Below are 23,337 nucleotides of genomic sequence, written 5' to 3' on the forward strand. Positions count from 1 at the left end.
CTGGTACCGGCAGGGTACCATGGCCCGCTGGTCCAGGTACTATTCCTCGGGACTGGTCGTGCGTCATGCTCACCCGTGAATAGAGTCAGGGGTCTGTAGCGCAGAGCCGCGGGGGTATAGCCTGGGCTGTACTGGACCTCCTGGTCCTGTGGAGTAATGTGCTGCTGTCGGGCTTGACTCTCCTCTTCTCCCTCTTCTTCCTCTGTCAGGTCATCTAGATCCTGTAGTCGTCTATTTAGCCTCTCCGCGGTGTACGCCGTTCCTTCCTTGTAGCTGGGTCTCACTGGGACCAGTCGGGGAAGGAGTTCGGAGGGGGGTATAGGCTCTCTCTGGTGGTCGGGCTCAGGGTCGCTTAATCGGTTAGGGGAGGGTGCCCTTGACCCGTGTCTTGACGAGGCCCTGGAACCCCTTGTGGAGGGAGGGGGTGTTGCCCTGGTGATCAGCTGCTCCATTAGCTGCGCTTGTAGTCTGTCGCGCTCGGCTTCGCGCTTGGTGAGATCTGCTTCTCTTTGGGCACCGGCAGCGGCACGCTGGGTGTCGGCCCGGTCTCTTGCCATATTCTCTTCCGCCTGAAGGCGTCTCATCTCCAGACGTATGCGCTCTTCGTCGCTCCGTTGCTGCGCTTGGAGGCGTTCTCTTTCAATGGTAGAATGTTCGCGCTCGCTAAGCATCTGTGCTTGGAGTTGTTCGCGCTCGCTAAGCGTCTGTGCTTGGAGTTGTTCGCGCTCGCTAAGCGTCTGTGCTTGGAGTCGATCGCGCTCCGTAGAGGCTGCTAGGCTGGCGAGGAACGCCTGTGCCAGCATCTGGTCCGCCTCGCTGGGGGAAGACGCTGGTTGAGGTGTTCCGCTCCTGGCAGTACTCGTTGGGGATGCGTTCCCCTGCGGGGAGTCCTGGAGCTCTATCTCCTCGGCGCTCTCCTCATCTTGTTCCGTGCAGAGTTCCATCTCTGGAGGGTTGTCTTCCTCCCGGAGCTCTTCGGGGACTACTTCTTCGGTCTTGGCGGGGGGTAAAGTCGTGTCAGTTCCCTCCTGGTCCCCACCGTGAGCTTGGTCAGTTACATTAGAACCCAAAAGGGCCTCTGTGGTCGGGGTATCCTGGTTGATAGGGTCGGACATAATTTTACTTTCTACTTTTACCGCGTTTACCGTTTGTAGAGGGCTAGGTAGTATACTGGCAGCGTAATCCTCTAGGTACTGAGGTGGCTGCCGTCTACGCTGCGGGCGTTCTACTTTAGGAGGACCGTTTCGTGGAGTGTTCATCATAGGCCATTTCAATATTAATACCACTATATTAATATTACACTAATTACGATCCGGCTCGAAGGACCAATTGTAACTGAGGGGTACAATTCCCTGACTGTATTGATAAGTATGGTATCATTAAACCACTACCGCTTTATGTACTTTAACTACTGGCCATACAGTACACGATATCTAAATATGATGAACACTTTCCCACAATGAAATCGGTTCCAGACAAAGGTAATAATCAAATATTTAATATAGCAAAAGGTACATATGATATTTACTATTACATTTATGATTTGAATGCACTTGTAAGGCAAATGAGTACTCGTAGGCAAATCAACACTGAATGTCCAATCTCTGGTTACGCAGGAAGCAAGTATACAACCTGGCTCTTAGGGAATTAGATCTATGGTACACTTAATGATATAGCGGGATATTCTGGAAGGGGTCCTCCCGGTTGTAAGCCGGTAGGGGGGGTAGGAGAGCCGTCGGTAGTAGACCGTCTCGTCAACGATATCTAGGGAGACTTCAAGTACAGAAGACAGTGCAGTAGATTCTTGATCCGCAGATGAATACACCTTGGTTCTCTTGTAGGCTGTAGCTCCACAATGAAGAAGAAGCTAGGCGACCTCAGTCTCTCTGAGCGCCAACTCAACTTGACTCCTCTCGGGGGTAAATCCAACACTCACAGGCGTCGGCGATTATCCGCTCCACAAATCACAGTACCAAAGCAAATATATTCCAGCCGCATAGGGCTCAGCAGTCGTCGGGTAGGTAATCCAGTGTACATGTCCCTCGGTCCTCGTCTAGATCTCCTCGGATGAAGGCGCCATGTGGTCGGCCCAGCCTGGTTAAGACTCTAGATAACACGAGGAAGCGTTGGAGATGCTGGTCACTTTAGAACTCTAACCGCACGATGCACCATACACGATAGACTATTATTACTTAATAGAAATACGTCGCACTCGACGGTACAGTGCCAAACTCTGACAATTCAGCTATTAATTCGCACGAGGTCTCGATGCTATTCTAAGGCCAAACAGGCCATACTACACCGCACGTGGTATCATGGGTGAGGCTTCACGTTCTGTTACTAAGTTGGGTAGAAGGGTAATGGACTAAAAGGATTTCTACATTTACTTGCGCCATATTTATATGCACGGTGAACAAATAGTGCCACTCTCATTTCGGTAGCCGTATCCCTGAGCGGAGCCGGGGCTAGTACGGACATGTCTCGTCGGTACCTTTGAACTTGACGCCAGGGGCTGGTCCCCTGGCGCCTGGTCCTTTTGTCCAATAAGAGAATGAACTATTATGGGCTATAGTAGGCTAAAGGGATATTCCGTGTATATGTACAAGGAATATACAAGGGATATCAAACGATGTACAAATACTATTCAATATATATCCATAAATAAATATATATATTCGGTTTAATCTGATCCTTCGTAACAGTCTGTGTTTAGATTTTTTTTACTTCCTGGTTTGCCGAGCTGGAGTGGCATGTCCCGCCCTATCCTGCCTCTGATTGGCCTACCCGTAATGTTTTGGCCTAATCGTGAGTCGTCATACTCATATCTAAACCAACCAACCAATCATAGTGGGTTTTCTCCAATAGCATCCAGCTGCAGGACAGAAGAACACAACACTCTCAGGACCGAAGACACTCTTTTTTTTTTGTCTGTTTCTCCGGATATGTAGCGTGTAGCGTTTTGCTGACGCTACGTCACTACTTGATTCGAAAACTAGCTGCGCTACAGAGATCGCTACTTGATTCAAAAGTAGCGACGCTACCATCACGCTACTGAAAAGTGTAGTTAAGCTATGTAGCGTCGCTACTTGTAGCTAGCTACTGCCCATCACTGCCTCCAGGTAACTCCCTCTTCCTCGTTGCTTGCTTCTCTCCACTGCTCCACCTGCCACCACTGCCACTCCGCCCCCTGCAACAACACAACTATCTCCACCGACCAACCTAGGAATAACCTAGAAATTGGATTCGGCCAATCAGAGATCGTCTCTGTGAAATTCTGCTACGGAAAAAAATACTGGCGTCGGCCAATCAGAGAGCGTCTCCGCGAAATGCGGCTACAGATATTCTTGACGCTACTGGCTAGACCGCTTCAAATCGCGCCCGGATTCCAACATAATAGTCATATTTCAACGCACAACGCGTTATGCACTGATTGGCTGTGACGGATACAGCGATCAAACTGTGACGCACACTCAGAGCGCTATCGCGTATAGCCCGGGCCGAGAAATACAAAAAAATAAAAAAAATAAAAAAAACGTGATGTCACTTCCTGCTTTGGAAAACGAGTGTTTTTTAATTGCGATAATAACGTTATATTGTGCATTGGAAACACAAACATACTTAAAATGAGTAAATATTATTAATTTTAAACATGTTTATATTATTTATAGGGCTATAAAACTAAAAACTAAAAACGTATTTTTCTTGTTCTGTCATATAACCAGGGTAGGGCCTGAGGGGGGGCGGCGCCCGAGCGCCCCTAGTGGCGAGCCGCCACTGCTGACCAGTCAAGTCAAGTCAAGTCAAGTTTCAAGTTTCTTTAATAGTTGTCATACAGAAGTACAGAATACTTTCATACAAAATGCTTCTTACTGTTACGCTCCAGAGACTGTGCTAGACGAGATAGTATCAAATAACATAGTATAGCATGTAATTTAGAAGTAGAAAATGAGGTCACAGTGTTCAGTATAGACATATGTACAATGTTCGATGCAGAATAGACGTAAATGAGTTACCATATAATATACAATACTATGCAGTGTACTAATGTACAATACTATATAGTGCAAAGCAGAAATGGGATGAGGTACAATTTAGGTACAATTTACAGTAAGGTGTACGAGTTGTAGTGCAATCCTTCATCAATAAATATAAAGTGTGGGGAGTGGGTGCTACAGTGTGTTTGTTTAAAGTGAGTGTGTGCTATAAAGTGTGTGGAGTGGGTGCTACAGTGTGTTTGTTTAAAGTGAGTGTGTGCGTGTGGATGTGTGTGCTATGTGCGTTTGATGGTTGTTGTTGTGTAGTGTTCATTGTTCGTTTAGCAGCCTGATGGCCTGGGGATAGAAGCTTCTTCTGAGTCTTTCTGTGCTCGCCTTGAGACTCCGGTATCGCTTGCCTGACCGCAGCAGTTCAAAGAGGCAGTTGTTCGGGTGACTGGAGTCTTTAATGATTCTCTTAGCCTTGCCCCTGCACCGCTTGTTGTAAATGTTCTGGAGGGTGGGGAGCCCCCCTCCAATTGTGCGTTCGGCTGAACGTGTCACTCTTTGTAGTCTGCTTCGGTCTTGTGCAGTGCTATTCCCAAACCAGGAGGTGATGTTGCCAGTCAGGATGCTCTCTATTGTACATGAGTAGAAGTTCTTAAGGATCTTCTGACTGACTTGGAACTTCCTTAGGCGCCTGAGGAAGTAGAGGCGTTGTCGTGCCTTCTTCACAAGACTGTCAATGTGTGTGGTCCATGTCAAGTCCTCGGATATGTAGGCTCCGAGGTACTTAAAGCTGTTGACTCTCTCAACCGGTGCCCCGTCGATGCTGAGGGGGCTGTAGTCCTTGACCCCCGACCTCCTGAAGTCCACAATCATCTCCTTTGTTTTGCTGACGTTCAGGGAGAGGCTGTTTTCCTGGCACCATCCCGCCAGGACCTTGACCTCTTCCAGGTAGGCCCTCTCGTCGTTGGCAGAGATCAGGCCCACCACCACTGTGTCGTCAGCAAATTTGATGATTGTATTGCTACTCCGCTGAGCCACACAGTCGTGTGTGTACAGGGAGTAGAGGAGGGGACTCAGAACACAGCCCTGGGGGGCCCCTATGTTGAGGGTGATGGATGAGGAGGTGCAGTTGCCTGCTCTCACCACCTGGGGTCTGCCCGTCAGGAAGTCCAAGACCCACTGGCAGAGGTCATAGTTCAAGCCCAGGTCCCTGAGCTTGGCTATGAGTATGGAGGGGACTATGGTATTGAATGCCGAGCTGTAGTCGATGAATAGCATTCTCACATAGTTCCCCTTCCTCTTGTCCAGGTGTGATGCTGCTGTGTGCAGCACATGGGCTATGGCGTCCTCCGTGGACCTGTTGGGGCGGTATGCAAATTGCAGGGGGTCCATGTTGATGGGGAGGGAGGAGCAGATGTAGCCCTTTACTAGCTTCTCAAAGCACTTCATGGCTATGGAGGTGAGAGCTACAGGGCGGTAGTCGTTGAGGCAAGCAGGCTTGGATTTTTTGGGTACAGGGATAATAGTGGACTTCTTCAGGCAGGTGGGGATGACAGCCTGTTCTAAGGACAGGTTAAATATGTCAGTGAATACCGGGGCCAGTTGGTCAAGAGTTTTATTTGTCACGGCATACGAGTATACAATGAAATGCGGGTGGTCTTGCCCGCAACGATGTGCAATACAGTGGTACAACATATAATAGAATCCAATACAAAAAACATTGTGCAATAACAGGTAACAGGTAACATGGTGTGACATCTCGGTATTTGTACATAGTTATTTACAGAGCATATAGGACATGCTAGGTAGCTTTGGTAGTGCAATACACTGTTACTGTTGCTAATACTAATTTAAAGTGGCCTTTCCTTTTGGCAATAAGTGTGGGTGTGTGCGGCCAGGGCCGCCTCAGGGGGTGTGCGAGCAGTGCGGCCGCACAGGGCCTCGCGGGAAGGGGGGCCTCGCACAAAAAAAAATAAATAAATAAAAGAATTGCTTTTTATTTTTATTTTTTTTTTATTATATTTTATTTTTATTTTATTTTTTTTTGCGAGGCCCCCCTTCCCGTGAGGCCCTTTTTCATCACAGACCTAAAATCTAGTTTTGCTTATATGCTTATATATTTCACATTAGACACGTTTGTAGAATGTGTCTGACTTGTTCCTGGCTCTGCGGCTCTGCAGATACACTATTGGAGGCAGCTCTGAGGCTCTGCAGCAGAATTGGTTTCAATGAGGGGAGGGGTTACAGGTAAGGTAGCGTCTGACTATTTCGCGCGTGCAGCATTGGAGGTTATGCCAGCCAAGATGAAGAGGACATCGTTCGGCAGATGGACTGAAGATGAAAGTTGTTGCATGTTAGACAGTTCAGTCAGGCTAGCGGCTAGCCATCCCGGCTAAAGACAGGGACAGCTAGTTAGCTTTAGCTACGTTATAATATTGAGTGCTAACGTGTGGTTCAGTCGGAATAGCCATGATGATGTCGGCTAGTAGCTAGCTTAGCTAAAGGCTAACTAGCGTTAGCTAACCTAGAGAGAGCACGTGCAGCATTGTTATGCCAAGATGAAGAGGACGGTCGTTCGGCAGATGAACTTCGTCAACTCCACGCGGTTGTCTCCATCCTCTTGGACGTTTGGTGAGTTTTTAATGCACTCTATTCTATTCCCGCCGTGGATATCTCTCTCTCTCTCTCTCTCTCTCGGGAGCCAAACGGGCCGACTAGCTGTTGTAGTGCCGCATGAGTGTAGCCCTGTGTGCCGCATGAGTGTGTACCATGCTACCACCAATGGAAACTAGTATAATAGAGAATTGTTTACAGAACACAAATACAAGTAATGGCTATTGCAACAAAAAATGGAAGCGATAAAAAGTGTAAAAAAAACTTGTACATTCTTTTCAGTATAATAAATACTTTGTTTTGATTTCTGAACAATATTAGAAAAATGGTTTTAAAATGCTCCCCCCCCCCCCCTCTAATTAGCAAATAATTGATTCTTCTCTCAAATATTTTTTCTTTATCTTATCTCCTTATGGTTTATGCTGCGCCTGGTAAGATTACAGGTTTGAATTTGATTTATTATATACTATTACTATTATTATAATTATTATTATCATTGTTATTAATAATAAAATATCTCTTAGGCTAGATTAACTCCACTTGGGTCACAGGAGAGTGCTCTTAACACATTAATTGCCATAAACGAAGATTCTCGTTTTTGGTGCAGATTAGCGGACATACATTAACCCTTTCAGCGCCAAACCCGAGATTTCTCAAGTTTCGAATCCAACGGTTGAGCGCCAAACCCGAGATTTCTCGTTTTGATAATCCGATATTCCCATTCTAAACACTCGGACTGTCCTGTATCTCCCTGGCACTGCTGCCTATGTTATAGGGCTGACCCCTATTAGTCGAATAGTCTACTAATCGATCGAAAGGAACCGTAGTCGACTGCCAACCTCTTAGTAAAAAAAAAAATATTATTCTTTTTATTTTATTTTAATTTGTATCATTCTTTCCAAAAGAAAAGAGGCTTAGAAGCATGGCTAACGCTAATGGCACGCATACCAGAGGCTAACTGCCTAAGAAAACAGGCACAGAGGCACTGAAAGAGGATTTCACCCAACTAATGAACAAACTAGACTAGACAAATATCAAGATGTATCCATCAGTGGACCAATTGCATGCTTTTGCAGAGGACAAGAAGCCTTCCATCAGACATTAAGCACCCCCACAGCCCAAATGGAATGATACATTTATTTAAAAAAAAAATTATAAAAAAAAAAAATCATTTTTATTATTATTTTTTTTATAGTCGACTAATAGTCGACTATCGGCTAATTTCGGCCAATCATAGTCGACTATCCAAATCCTTAGTCAGGGACAGCCCTACTACGTTTTAATTGCAATGACGATCGAATTCCGACAGGTGGCAATATCGCCTACCTTTTGAACTGGGTCTCTGTCTTTCAGTACTGAGGTACCTCCGGCTGCAGGAATCCCTTCCCCCTCAATGTGAATCAGCACACAGATATCTGTCGCTGATCTGCTCATGTGAAACCTATTGATTCCCGTATTATAGCCATGCCCAATGCACACGACTAATGGCGATCGTGATGGAACTACTGGGATTATTCATTTTGGAGTACCTTCTGACTAAGGTAAGGTCTATTTTAGGTCTATTTTACTGAACCTAAAACATGCTTTTGTATTGATCACAGCGTCGTATTTTACAGAACCTAAAACATGCTTTTGGTAACGATCACAGCTTTGTAAACCCCCCCCCCCCCCTTGATGATTTTGTGAAGAAATATATATATATATATGTAGAAGGGTGGATTATCCCTGCTTGTGGGAGTAGTAGTACACAGACACTGGGTAGTAGGATACTATAGTATTGGACCTATAAGTACCCCCGTCTTTGGCCCGGAACGTCGTTCTGGAGGGCTTGCAGCTGGAGTGGATGGGGCCCAGGATTTACTAACCTGGGGACTGGTACTCTGGTTGCCCTCGCCTTCCAAGGCGGTCAGCAGTAGCTCCCCACACACCCTCACTTCCCCCAGTACCTCCGACAGCCCTGCCACACCCAGTGACTGTCAGTTCAATAGTATTATTGGGCTTCCCTGTAAGCAGTACCCTTCCTTGACCACCTGTATAGACCCTTCAAATGCTATTCTGTGAATGGGGTGTAAGGGTTAAATAATTATGCAGTCACAATATTTACCCAGGGGTTAGAATAGCAAATGGAAAACGGAAGAAACAGACACACACAATGATCCCGATCAAGTCTACTTTTACTGAAGCCTGGGCATGTTATCCATTACAATGTTATTCCTTAATACATGGCACCGGGTGCTCTTGTTATCTTAATGTAGGGGAAGCTCTTCCCACCATAGGCACAGAGTGCTCAATACATTAAAACACCCCGCTTGTACTAGGGGAACCTAGGCATAAAATGTAGACACATTGGGAATTCAAGAACCAAATAATCAAATAAACAAATAACAAAACAAAACCAAGTAAATGTGGGCCCACGTTACCAAAAGAAAACCTAACCTAAGCCGGCTTAAATTGTTCGGGGTACCCCTTAGACACTGGTTGTTAGCGTTCACTTCAATGGACGTTGCTGTTGATACACGTGGTACTGTTAGTACTTAGCCAAGATGGCGGACCCACTCTTGTCACCACTCGTCCGGGTACAACGGGGATATTCCAAAGCACACGCCCGTTGTGGCTGCGACTGTTCATGGCCAAGTCCAACGTGGAATAGAGTTTCCTGCTCCCCTTGCCTCCAGGCAGTGATGGGCAAGCTACTTAGAAAATGTAGCAAGCTACACTACAAGTTACTCTCGATTAAATATAGCTCAACTACAATGGAAGCTATCCCCAGATAAATGTAGCAAGCTACACTACAAGAAAATGGCAAAAATAGCTAGCTACATCGGCACTACTTTTTTTTTTTTTTTACTTCATGATCAAGTTTCCACAAAACAAATAGGCAGGCAAAATAAATGCTCAGTTTGATTGTTTATTATAAAACTGAAACAAGCCCTCGGTCTGGCTTTTTGTGTCATCCTTTTAACATGAACTTGTATTATGTACAAAATCCAGGAAGGCACGTTTAGCTGGGTGCAGCCTCTACAAAAGAAAAGAAAGAGACCATTTGGTTTGATAGATTTTTATAGTATAGTTTGTTGATTACTTTTGATGCAGTAATGGTCTTTTTCTTTTCTATTCTATCTTTATGTATTATTTATCCCTAAACTCTGCATCTTCTGGCTGCCTGATACCCTCTCCTAGCTGAAACCTGCCCACTTTATCAACCAAAAACACACTTCTTCAATATCTGAATTTTAACTAATAATAACTGTCTTACTGCATTTTACTATTATGCTACCATGTCTATACTACCACCAACTATGCTAATATGTCTATACTACTACAGTACAGTATGTACTCAAGAGTATAACACTCAAGCTCGACACTGCTAGACAAACACTACTACTTATCCTTGGCTGCTAGATATGTACCAATCCTGCTGACTTGTTGTACACAATTTGTAAGTTGCTTTGAATGAAAGCGTCAGCTAAATGACCAAATGTATTTAAATATGTAACTCACAAAACATTCCATGGCCCCAAAATCATGTGGGGACCCCCCTGGGGGTCCTGACCCACAGGTTGAGAACCACTGCTCTAGGTGATATTTTCCCTCTTAGTGTATGTACTATTTATGGTAGTTTGTTTTTTCTTTTCTCCACCCCCATAATATTGTTCATTGTCTGCCTACAGTGAAACATGTTAGTTAAATATGTTGACAAAAAGTGCACTGACTTGTGTGCTGTTTGGGAACAGTTGACAATGTTTATGTAAAGCTTTTCATCAGCTTACCTGAATATATGTGTTCTCAAGTTAGTGCTGGCGTTTGGGATGTTGAGAGAAGCTTCGTTTTTGGCTTCTGCTATTTCGCGCGGTTCATTCATTCATTCATGGTCTGTGTTTAGATTTTTTTTACTTCCTGGGTTGCCGAGCTGGAGTGGCATGTCCCGCCCTATCCTGCCTCTGATTGGCCTACCCGTAATGTTTTGGCCTAATCGTGAGTCGTCATACTCATATCTAAACCAACCAACCAATCATAGTGGGTTTTCTCCAATAGCATCCAGCTGCAGGACAGAAGAACACAACACTCTCAGGACCGAAGACACTCTTTTTTTTTTGTCTGTTTCTCCGGATATGTAGCGTGTAGCGTTTTGCTGACGCTACGTCACTACTTGATTCGAAAACTAGCTGCGCTACAGAGATCGCTACTTGATTCAAAAGTAGCGACGCTACTGAAAAATGTAGTTAAGCTATGTAGCGTCGCTACTTGTAGCTAGCTACTGCCCATCACTGCCTCCAGGTAACTCCCTCTTCCTCGTTGCTTGCTTCTCTCCACTGCTCCACCTGCCACCACTGCCACTCCGCCCCCTGCTGGCAACCTCAACTGGTTCCACTCAAGGACCGCTCCAGAAAGGGAAAAAGGACTCAATGTTATTGTTAGTAGTCCATACTGCAGCCAGAGAAGAGTAGCACCTCACCTCGTCGTTAGACTGGTTTATACCTTTGATTTGGAAATAATATAGGTTTCAGGCAAGCAACCCGAACGATTTGCGCATATGCATATAACATGTCATATCTCGCGATCTAGAAAAAAAGACGAAAAGGGGCGATGTTTAGCGTGGAATAGCGCACACACGAAAGTATGTAGAAATTAATTGGTTTGTCAGTGTTGGACTATAAATAGTGCCTGTAAAATTTGCTATAACATTGTCTCCATAGCTATAATATAGAATATACGATGGGTCCGCAAACATCATGAAAATGGTCACTAATGCTGGCGCCATTGAGTAAAGATGGGAAAACAGCATGGCAGTCAATGAGTTAACAGACAGATAATACAATAAAGAGGTGGAGTAAAATGAAATATGAATAGGACATGACAGACAGATCCAATGACGAAAGATAGTGACAAAAACAAAGGATGCAATGTGTTGTGAAAATACTAATTAGGCAAGCTATACATTATGAAGTAAACGAAATACAAGTGGTGAAAAATACTGTTATGTCTATGCCTCATTTTGGGTTTATTTATTCCCCTTCCCTTCCGAGCAAATCAGGAGCAAACTGCACACATATGGGCGTGTTTGCGCTAGTATCTCATCCGTGCAATGTCCTTAGTGAATGGCTTGCAAAGACGGAGCAGATACAGCGCGCTAAACGCATGCAGTTAAGGGTGCTATTACCACCGCACAATCCATTCTTTGTGAATTTGCCCCTAGGTTTTTCCCTAGTTATCAGATTTGCTAATAATGGCCAAGACAATGGGTCTCATTTCCGAACGGATTTACGACCAAAAATGTCCTCTAAGGGCCCGTGTCGACCGGGGACGTTTTATTAGTTGTCAGCTCCTTTCTGTCATTAATTTCTATGCTACAGACGCGACAGGCGCGCTCCTTTTCCCAACGCCGCGCCTCGCGTTTTAGCGCTCTCGGCGGCTAGCGTTTTTAGGCGGAGAGCTCCCAGCGCATAAAGTTGAAACTAGTTCAACTTTTGGAGAGCAGCGGCGCTCCTTTTTTCGACCGACCAATCAAAATCTAGCAAGTGGCGGAGCCGCAGGACTAAAGATCAACAAACATGGCTGAAACTTGCGGTGTCCGACAACCCTGTGATTTATGACCTTACTTTGAAGGGCTACCACGATAATAACGGGAAGAACAACAAGATACTTTAATGACACACACAAAGGTGGTTGGTGGTAATTGCTTTCGGTACAGCATGTTAGTTAGCACTGGGACATCATCAACATGAAACATCAAACCTGGAGAGATGACTGCTTTTTTGCGGGTTTCAGCAGGTGAGAATTATTAATTGTATTATCTTGTTGGTTTGATGTTAGCTTGCTATTTACCTTGTAGTTATGCTAGCTAGCTACAGTAACATTAGCTACTAACTGTCAGTATGTATTATCTTAGGTTGATGCGAGCTGTATAGATGTAGCAGTACTGTCTACCTGTATGTCATGTATGTCATATATGTTATGATGAATTGAAAATGGGGGACCCTGATGTAAACAAGACGAAAGTCTTTCTCTGGTCTGCATCCCCTTAACAATTGTGTGTATTGAACTGTACTGTATTGTACCCATTCTGCAATCTGTTAATACAATTTTCAATCAATCAATCATTCAGCTTGCTGTTTACCTTGTAGTTATGTTAACACTTTGATCGCCATGGTTAAATTCATAATTTACCATCCCTCGCCATCTCTATTTGTCTATGGAGAAGTTCCCCTTCTTTGCAAGGCTATAACTTTTTAAATTGTATTGCTAAATTGACATTATTATGGCCCATTCAATGTCCTTGGCAAAAATACACTGAGGATGGACATTAGATGATGAGTCTGGTCTAAACAAAAGAAGGCGCAAGTTCGAATGCGCTTTCAACAAGTGCTTTTCACTTATATGCAGACCAGTGGAGGCTGCTGAACAAATTTTTAGGTGAAGCACAAATTATTATATTATATATTAAATTCTATTTTTTAAACATCCCCAACGCTGCAACACCCCCATTCCTCCCAGGTGTCAGGTTCCTCATTCGCTTCCATTTATTTTGGGGACCATGTTTAAATATCATCCTTCTGAAGTATAAACAAACTATACTGCTGTGACGATTTCAATAAAACAGACCATTCTGAGTCAATGGTATGCAGTGGCGTTGCGCAATATGTCGGGGCCCCCCCCGCAGGGCAGACCACTCCCCTAAATCAAACCAAGCAGACCATGTACAGTATACAGTGGCTCGGCGGCCCGATCAAACCAAGCAGACCATGTACAGTATACAGTGGCTCGGCGGCCCGATCAAACCAAGCAGACCATGTACAGTATACAGTGGCTCGGCGGCCCCTGATCAAACCAAGCAGACCATGTACAGTATACAGTGGCTCGGCGGCCCGATCAAACCAAGCAGACCATGTACAGTATACAGTGGCTCGGCGGCCCGATCAAACCAAGCAGACCATGTACAGTATACAGTGGCTCGGCGGCCCCTGATCAAACCAAGCAGACCATGTACAGTATACAGTGGCTCGGCGGGCCGATCAAACCAAGCAGACCATGTACAGTATACAGTGGCTCGGCGGCCCGATCAAACCAAGCAGACCATGTACAGTATACAGTGGCTCGGCGGCCCCTGATCAATCCAAGCAGACCATGTACAGTATGGCTCGGGCCCATCAAAAAATAACACAGTATGCTATGACTGGCCCCTGTAAATGTCAACCCCCCTCAATGTACAGTAAATGACCAAGTATGGTTTTGTCAATATTCCAATGTACAGTTTTGTTTGTACAGTTGTACAGTGTATGTCCCCCACCCCCACCTCCAATGTACAGTCCCCCCCCCCCTACCCAACCTCCTCCAATGTACAGTTTCTACGTCAAATGTATATACTCCCTTTTCTGGACTATTTTTATATCACAAACAGTACTGTATTTGCAAGTCTGGTACATGTCATAAATGTATAGATGTAGCAGTACTGTCTATCTGTATGTCATATATGTTATGATGAATTGAAAATGGGGGACCCTGATGTGAACAAGACGAAAGTCTTTCTCTGGTCTGCATCCCCTTAACAATTGTATGTATTGAGCTGTACTGTACTGTACCCATTCTGCAATCTGTTAATAAAGTTTTACAATTCAATTCAATTAAATTCACGGCAGAATGTGTAGACAATAGACAGACAGTGAAAACAAAGTTCTCCTCCAAGTCCTGTGGGTATTGTCTCCTCAACGTTTCTGCAGCTGAGCGAATTGCAGTTCTGCTCAATGAATGAATCCGAGAGGAATCCGAATTTCCCCTCTAACTAGTGATATATGCTTCATTGCGTCATTAATAAAGTTTTCAATCAATCAATCAAACAATGCCGTTTGTTTAGACATTCACAAGACTTGCATAACGTTACAACTGCACGGCGGCAGTTTAAACAACAACATTATTATTGTCCGTTACCTTAGATGCGCCGCGCCTGCTGCATGCATCCCACAACGTCATCTTTTCCATTCATTCATTCCAGATAGGGCCATGGAGAGGCATTGTTGTTATTGATATCATCTTCATCAATGCCATCAGTCTTGTTTAGACATTCACAAGACTTGCATAACGTTACAACATAACGTTAGCTAGCAAGCAAGCAAGCTAGTCGACAATATCTCCTTACTCCATTGCAATGCTATCTACAGTACTAGAGAATTCAAAGTGCCCGCGAGGCGTTGTTGTTGTTGTCATGTTTAGCTTTTATCGCAGGTGTATATATATATCATCAAATGATGCACAATAAGTTCATGAACAATAACAAAACACTCCACCCTGGGCCTGATAGCTGCGGTGGTAGCCCTTTAGCTACGTTAGCTTAAACTGAGATAAAAATTATTTTGTAAACAAGCTCGCTGCAGAGCCGCAGTACGGCACAAGAGAAACCATTATCTGATTGGGCCACAAGGCTGTCAATCATGCTAGCTGCAGAGCCGCAGAGCAGCAAAAGAGAAACCATTAGCTGATTGGATAACAAGGCTGTCAATCATTCAATCCACCATTCAATGGCAAGAGTTTAACTGCACAGACCGTGCTTAGATGACGTTAATAGCCTATTTTGATTGGCTATTATTTATTATTTATTTAACCCTGGTCAACCTGTGCAGATATTCTGCACGAATAATTACTGCAGTGCAGGCCTGCTCAGAGCGGTCAATTTTGGCCATTTTTGAAGAAAAAAAAATTCACTGGCATTTTTTTACAGATGAAAACATTTACAATAAAAAAAATTAAAATAATAATAATTAAAAAAAAAAAATATATATATATATATATATATATATATATATATATATGTATGTAAATTAATAATAATTATGAATTATGAGTGAATTTGTATTTCACGTGTTGTCATAGAGAAACCTCCACTGATGCAGACTGTACCTATACTGTACGTAGGGCAGAGCATATATATAGTATCTACTAAATCCTAATGAAACAAGTAACTAGAATATATTAAGCCTATACTGTTCATTCATTAGACACGTAGGCCATACTGGCACACACAATACTTGTTATGGAATATTAATGCAGTCTATTTCCACCGATTAGCTTTAGTTCTTATTTATTTATTTATCCACTGTCATGTCAGTGTGTATGTATGTATACGTACGTGTATGTATACAGACTGTACCTATACTGTACGTAGGGCAGAGCATATATATACAGTAGTATCTACTAAATCCTAATGAAACAAGTCATTAATGGAATAATAAGCCTAAGTTCATTCATTATGTAAACAAGACAAACGTCTTTCTCTGGTCTGCATCCCCTTAACAATTGTGTGTATTGAGCCGTACTGTATTGTACCCATTCTGCAATCTGTTAAATAAAGTTTTCATTCATTCATATACAGTACTGCACACGCACGTGTGTGTGTGTGTGCGTGCGCGCTGCGGCAGGTGTACCACAAGCTGTACTATATATGATGCCAATACATTAATCTAATCTAATTTTGATGCGTCGCAAGACTCGCAAGGCACTTCCGCCATTCCATTTTCAGGCGGCTGCGTCATTAGTTGCCTTATAAGGAGCTCTGGAGGCGTTGTTTTGTATGCAAATGACCTAGACGGGAACGCGCATTTGTGTTTAAGACATGGTGTCATTCCCCAAGCAGATGTCACAGGTGCGACCGTTTGAGCCACTTAAGACATTACCAGCACGTTGGGGACTCAGAGTGAACTTGTCATTGATTCTGTCTCAGTCGGTTCCAAGATAAGTCTTCCAAGAGAACTCTTTGGAACATTTTGGGGAATGAGACCCAATGATGATAAAACATTTTTGCAATTTGAGCTTTAGATTAACTGGTTGAAGGGGATACTTCCAATTGTATCTCCCAGCTGTATCTTCTTTAGGGGTAAACTAGAAAGTGCAAAATAGCTCAAGACATTTATTTAAGGAATTAAATAAATTAAAATCTAAATCAAGCAAATATTTGTAATATTTCTCTCACTGTTAGTTTAAATCAAGCATTATATTGAAACAATACTGGTTGTTATGGAGATTGATGATTGAATAGTTTACCCAACTAAGATGGCTGCATTTGTATCCCACTCCATCAACAGCAATGTCTCTTCTATAGTTTTATCTCTATGGGCCCAATTCGCTCCACCATATGGCCATGCTTTCAAGCTGTTGACTGGGGCCTTGTTACTACGCCAGATACTATGATATTCCATTTCACATTTTCTCAGTGTACACTTTTTCACCCAGAAGTCAGTTTTAGTGCTGTACCATCACAGGAGAAATCTGTCCCTGCATATTTCATGCTTCATAGTGTTGTTGTATTTTACAATTGAATACTGCACGATTAAACTTTGTGGTTGAATCAGCAAGCTTTTGCAAGCCAACAGCACAAAGTCAGACACAGTTATGCATAAGCCCCCCTGCATATGATGGATTGAAGCACATTTTGCAGATTATCCGCTGTGTAATAATATTATTATATCAACAGTTGCATTTGATCTATGTCTGCATCCTAAATCTTCACAGATGTACATATTGGCTTAACCAAGAATTGCTCCTATATATATATTTGGAAATTGATTGTGACATAATATACAATTAGGCAGATAGCACAACAAGCTACTAATCTGCAGTGTACACTAGGCAGAGGAACCCAGCAGTATGATAGATTGCTTAGGCACTATTTATTGGTGAAAATTGCTGAGACAATGAAGTGGCCAGCTAGATGGTAACTATTTTAACAAATATTCTGTCAGATTATATTCATTGATTTCACTAGTGACATTAATTAGACTATTCATTAGTGCCAATCAGGCTGGCTAGCATAATGTTAGTCTCTTTTGGACATAAAGGGGAAGAGAGATAGGGAGGAATTATAATATGGAATTATATTGTAACTTGGGAAAGGAGATTGGAAGAGGGGAGAATTCTTTTTTGTCTCAACTTAATTATCTTTCAATTAATTTTAGCAAGTTGAATCAACCTAAAGGTGCTACAGATAACATGCAGTCACTAGTCGCACTAGAGCACCAGCATGTGGTTTATCCAATCAGGTGCGTTCCACGTGGGGACGTGGGAAGTAGGGAGGGGATACTGTTGTATGCATGTACGAAAATGTATTATCATTTGTTTCTGCAAAGTCAATCTACCATCCTCTCTTACTACTCTGTGACAAACTAGTGACAAACTAGTACACCCCCCCCCCCCCCCCCCCCCCCTTTGAAAACGTGTGCGGCACGGTGGTGCAGTGGTTAACACTGTCGCCTCACAGCTAGAAGGTCCTGGGTTCGATTCTGGCTTGGGGACAAGGTTGCTGTGTTACCAGTTACCCAGGTGGGGTATCTCCCGGGCCTTTCTGTGTGGAGTTTGCATGTTCTCCCCGTGCTCACAAGGGTTTCCCCTCCCGACAGGCCTGGACTGGCCATCTGGCATATCGAGCATTTGCCCGGTGAGCCGACGCATCTTTGGGCCGTCATGATTTTTACTTTTTTTTTTACTTTATTTTTTAAAGTTTGGTCAACGACCGGCCAACTACTAGGCTGGGACAGCGGCCCATTGGTACTGACTGACACTGGGCTGGCCCAATCACATCTCTTACTAAGCACCCCCCACCAGTCGTGCAGGTACATGACTGAGAGGGGGGCTGGTACATGACTGAGATGGGGCTGTGGTACATGACTGAGAGGGGGCTGTGGTACATAACTGAGAGGGGGCTGGTAGATGACTGAGAGGGGGCTGGTACATGACTGAGAGGGGGCTGGTATACATGACTGAGATGGGGCTGGTATACATGACTGAGAGGAGGCTGGTACATGACTGAGAGGGGGCTGGCGGGTACATGACTGAGAGGGGGCTGGCTGGTACATGACTGAGAGGGGGCTGGTATACATGACTGAGAGGAGGCTGGTACATGACTGAGAGGGGGCTGGTGGGTACATGACTGAGAGGGGGCTGGTACATGACTGAGAGGGGGCTGGCTGGTACATGACTGAGAGGGGGCTGGTACATGACTGAGAGGGGGCTGGCTGGTACATGACTGAGAGGGGGCTGGTACATGACTGAGAAGGGGCTGGTATACATGACTGAGATGGGGCTGGTACATGACTGAGAGGGGGCTGGTATACAGGACTGAGAGGGGGCTGGTACATGACTGAGAGGGGGCTGGTATACAGGACTGAGAGGGGGCTGGGATACATGACTGAGCGGAGGCTGGTACATGACTGAGAGGGGGCTGGCTGGTACATGACTGAGAGGGGGCTGGCTGGCAGTGTTAATTTTGTTGACTAAATTGATGACGAAAGATGTTCGTCAACGAAGGTTTTTTTCATGACGACAACGAGACGTAACGTCACGTTATTGAAGACCACGTGACGCCAACGCGACTAAATAGTTAATTACATATCGTTGACCACAACTGAGCACACAAAAATGTAGTTTACAAAAACCATGACAAATTCTCTCTTAATTTATGTTGACTAAAACAAGATGAGACAAAATAATTATAACTTTTAGAATAAGTCACGTTATTATTTCAGCATTTCCCATTTCCGTTTCCGGGTTAAGCTCAGCAGCGTTTATGGCTAAAAGCCAAGCTACATAACATACGTGAGGCTAAAAACCGCGTCCCAGGTCTCTGGTGACTACAGCTTATACCAATAATCATGAACGGAATCTGCTACTCTCTCAACACTCCTGCGGCAGTCGAACAGTTCTACCAAAAGAACATAGCATTTAAGACGACGGAGGCTGAGAGGATGGCTAGGCTGCCAGAAGAGCTAATAGCTAATAGCATGGGAGTCGGGACCTATATCCCAGACTACTATCAACATTACACATGGATACAACAAGGACAAGACCACATTCACTTAAAAAGGTAATGTTGGTATGAAAAGAAAAGAAACAGACGAGTACTAACACTGAGATTGACCCCGCTATAAGTTATGAATCCCTTTAGCGCTTGAAGTGCACTAAAACGTCGTAATGACTTTTTATTTTTCATATAATGTTGGGTACATGCTCAGTAGAGTTAGAACGCTCCCAGTCTTAGGGGCTGTGATATTTTGTTACCACACTTTATGCACATAGAAGTGCGGTGGCAGGGTCGCTAAGCTAATGTTATTAGCTGAATGCTCTGATGGGGGCCGCCATTTTAAGTGACATCAGCGACTCGAGGGACAAAAGGGAATGTGTGTGTGACGTGTGTGAAATTTGTACAGTAGACCGTGCCAGTGAGAATTGCAATCAGTGTGTACTGTGTATTTACACTATCCTAATGTTCCATTGTTGGTTAAAAAAAAAAGCAATTTAAATCAGAATATGTTCCATTCCATGTCTGACTATTTCTGAATCTATTGACCATTTCAAGGAATGTTTTGTTACTATTGGGCTTCTAGCCTTCTACTGAACTTATTGTAAATCAGCTGATATGGCTAGACTATACTTAATAAATAGAATTGCATTATTTACAATATAAAAATATAAAATGCCTTTTTTTCATTAGCGAAAACTAGACTAAAATCATCAGTTTTCTGTGACTAAATCTAGACAAAAACAAAAAAGACAAAATCGAGACTAACACTGACTAAGACTAAAATGCTCAGACATTTAGTTGACTAAAACTGACTAAACGAAAAATAAATGCAGATGACTAAATATGATGAAAACGAAAAAGGAGCACTTGACACATGACTAAGACTAAAACTAAAATGAAAATAGCTGCCAAAATTAACACTGCTGGCTGGTGGTACATGACTGAGAGGGGGCTGGTACATGACTGAGAGGGGGCTGACTGGTACATGACTGATAGGGGGCTGGCTGGTACATGACTGAGAGGGGGCTGGTACATGACTGAGAGGGGGCTGGTACCATGTATTGTGCATCATTGTAGGTAAAATCATTAAAAAGTTAATTTCCACTGCAGCCATTTGGGATTTTGGTCTCTCACAAATTTCCCCCGCCTTTTTAAAAAATACACCCCGGCTAAATTTGTTTACTAACCCTTCTAGATGACAAATCCATTGAGAAACGAAGTGCCACAGATGACCCAACTACTAGATCCATATCGTATCATCATAATATTATTCATTAGGATAAGGGTTCCCTTGATAAAGATGCATGAAAAGGCTGTATAATATACAACACCTGTAGCTCAACTGCAAAAACTGCTTTTTTGATTTGATTATATTTGTATTTGAAAATTAAAAACACATCATAAAAACTAATTATCTTGACCAATTTGTATTCCTGAGGATATCACCTAAAAGCATTAATTAAAACACTTATTTCCAAGGTGGTCCTCGATGGAAGACATAAAACCATAGCACATATAGCCTACTCAACTGCAAATTTTTGCTCAACTGCAAAAATGTATGCCTACTTATGTATTAGCCTACAGGGAAAAACACATTCACAACAGGCAGCAAAGTTTATTTTCAGCCAAGTATGGTAATAAGGTAACTATTAGGATATATATGGTATGGATTACTTACTCTTATAATTAATTACTATCTGTGGTAGCTCTAGTCTCCACCTACACAAATTGTTTGTGTGCTGTCCATTGATCATACACCTTCACGTGGTAGGCACATTAACTGTAGGTCAAACTCCCCAAACAAACAAGCATACCATTGATTCAATTGCCATATAAATCACATACAAAGATCTAACTATTACTCCTCTCTGAACATGAATATAAAACAAGAAGGTGATCTATTAACTGTGTAAACCTTATGCAATATTCATCATTGATATTTGAATACTTGAAATCTGTATGAACTGAGTAGTTAGTATCAAATGAAATAAGATGGAACAGGTCCATGCATTCATTGAATAAACAACTATTTGCTCATTACCAGTATGGTATTGTTTAAATTGTACAGCTTTTTGCACATCTTTGTCGGGGAATTCCAACAATTCTGGAACTGAATGTACCAGTTAATTGTAATCATCTCTCTCTCCTTATGTCTAGTCAAGCCAGGTTGTGGAGGAGAGAGACAGGGAGGAACAGGTTATAGACTACTTTGCCCATCCTGAGCCTGCTATGATGCAGGTGTTTTTACATCACCACCCAAAACCAGATTCAGCCAAGAGCGAGTGAGTACACTGGTCCATTTGCACATGTTTTGTCCATGGCACTTAATACTACCCAGCTTTGTAGTGGTTTGGGGGAATAGTACAGTAGGTACGCATATTTAAGGGGACCGCAAGGATGGTGTACGGTCGGGTGGTGTCCAACCGATTATGGTGGGCCGGTCTGGGCCAAAAATGCCAGGGCCTATTTTTGGTCCCAGTCCAGACCTGCCTCCCGATAAGATAAACCCAATGGAAAAACATGCACAACAGATCGCTAACGCTGTTGTGTCCCTGACGAAGACGGACAGGAGCACTTGGATTGGTCCCAGGTTGCGGCACACGCTGCAGCCCTTGTCTGCTCCCGGGGGAAAGGACGACGGGATGGGAAGTGCAGAGAACAGTTCACCAGTGTCTCAGTGCATGTGTGTGTTCCTGTGGGTCGCCATCACATGCAGGGCCGCCTCAGGGGGTGTGCGAGCAGTGCGGTCGCACAGGGCCTCGCGGGAAGGGGGGCCTCGCACAAAAAAAAAAAAAATTAAATAAAAATATTTTTTATTTATTATTATTATTATTATTATTATTTTTTTTTTTTTTTTTTTCGAGGCCCCCCTTCCCGCGAGGCCCTTTTTCATCACAGACCTAAAATCTAGTTTTGCTTATATGCTTATATATTTCACATTAGACACGTTTGTAGAATATTCCTGGCTCTGCGGCTCTGCACTATTCTCTATTGGAGCTCTGGGGCTCTGCAGCAGACATACTATTGGTTTCAAGAAGGGAGGGGTTACATCATGTGTACACCGGCGTGCGTCAGCTGCGTTTGACTATTTCGCGCATGCAGCTTTGGAGGTTATGCTTAGTTATGCCAGCCAAAACGAAGAGGACAGTCATTCGGCAGATGGACTGAAGATGAATGTTGTTGCATGTTAGACAGTTCAGTCAGGCTAGCCATCCCGGCTAAAGGCAGGGACAGCTAGTTAGCTTTAGCTATGTTATAATATTGAGTGCTAACGTGTGGTTCAGTCGGGATAGCCATGATGATGTCGGCTAGTAGCTAGCTTAGCTAAAAGCTAACTAGCGTTAACTAACCTAGAGAGAGCGCATGCAGCATTGTTATGCCAAGATGAAGAGAACGGTCATTCGGCAGATGAACTTCGTCAACTCCACGCGGTTGTCTCCATCCTCTTGGACGTTTGGTGAGTTTTAATGCACTCTATTCTATTCCCGCCGTGGATATCTCTCTCTCTCTCTCTCTCTCGGGAGCCAAATGGGCCGGCTAGCTGTTGTAGTAGCTAACGGTGTGTGGCCTGGTGTCAGCACCTGGTGCGAGGGAGGTGAGCTTGGTGTTTCATTATGAGAATATCTCCATGCTCAAGTCGGCTATAGTCCGCGAGGGACTTGTTGCCGGCACCGCTATGGTAAACACCACTCTGTAGTGGGACGTGTATTGCCTTCTTTTTCCCTTCCCTCTTCGGATGAGAAGAGGAAAACACAGCGGCTGTCTGAAGTGTTGGCCTGTATTGCTTTTCTCACATTGTACAGTTTTTCAGTGGTAGCCGCATAGCTTGCTTCTGCGTTAGCTAGTGGTTAGCGATAGCCGGGTTGAGCTAACTGTTAGCCAGTTAGCTGTTTAGCTACGACGTTAGCTGCTCGTTTTCGCTCGGCTGGGAACGTTAGCTTGATGCTATCAGTTAGC

Source organism: Notolepis coatsorum (genome assembly GCF_963971535.1).
Source record: "Notolepis coatsorum genome assembly, chromosome: 16".
In the NCBI taxonomy this organism is placed as follows: Eukaryota; Metazoa; Chordata; class Actinopteri; order Aulopiformes; family Paralepididae; genus Notolepis; species Notolepis coatsorum.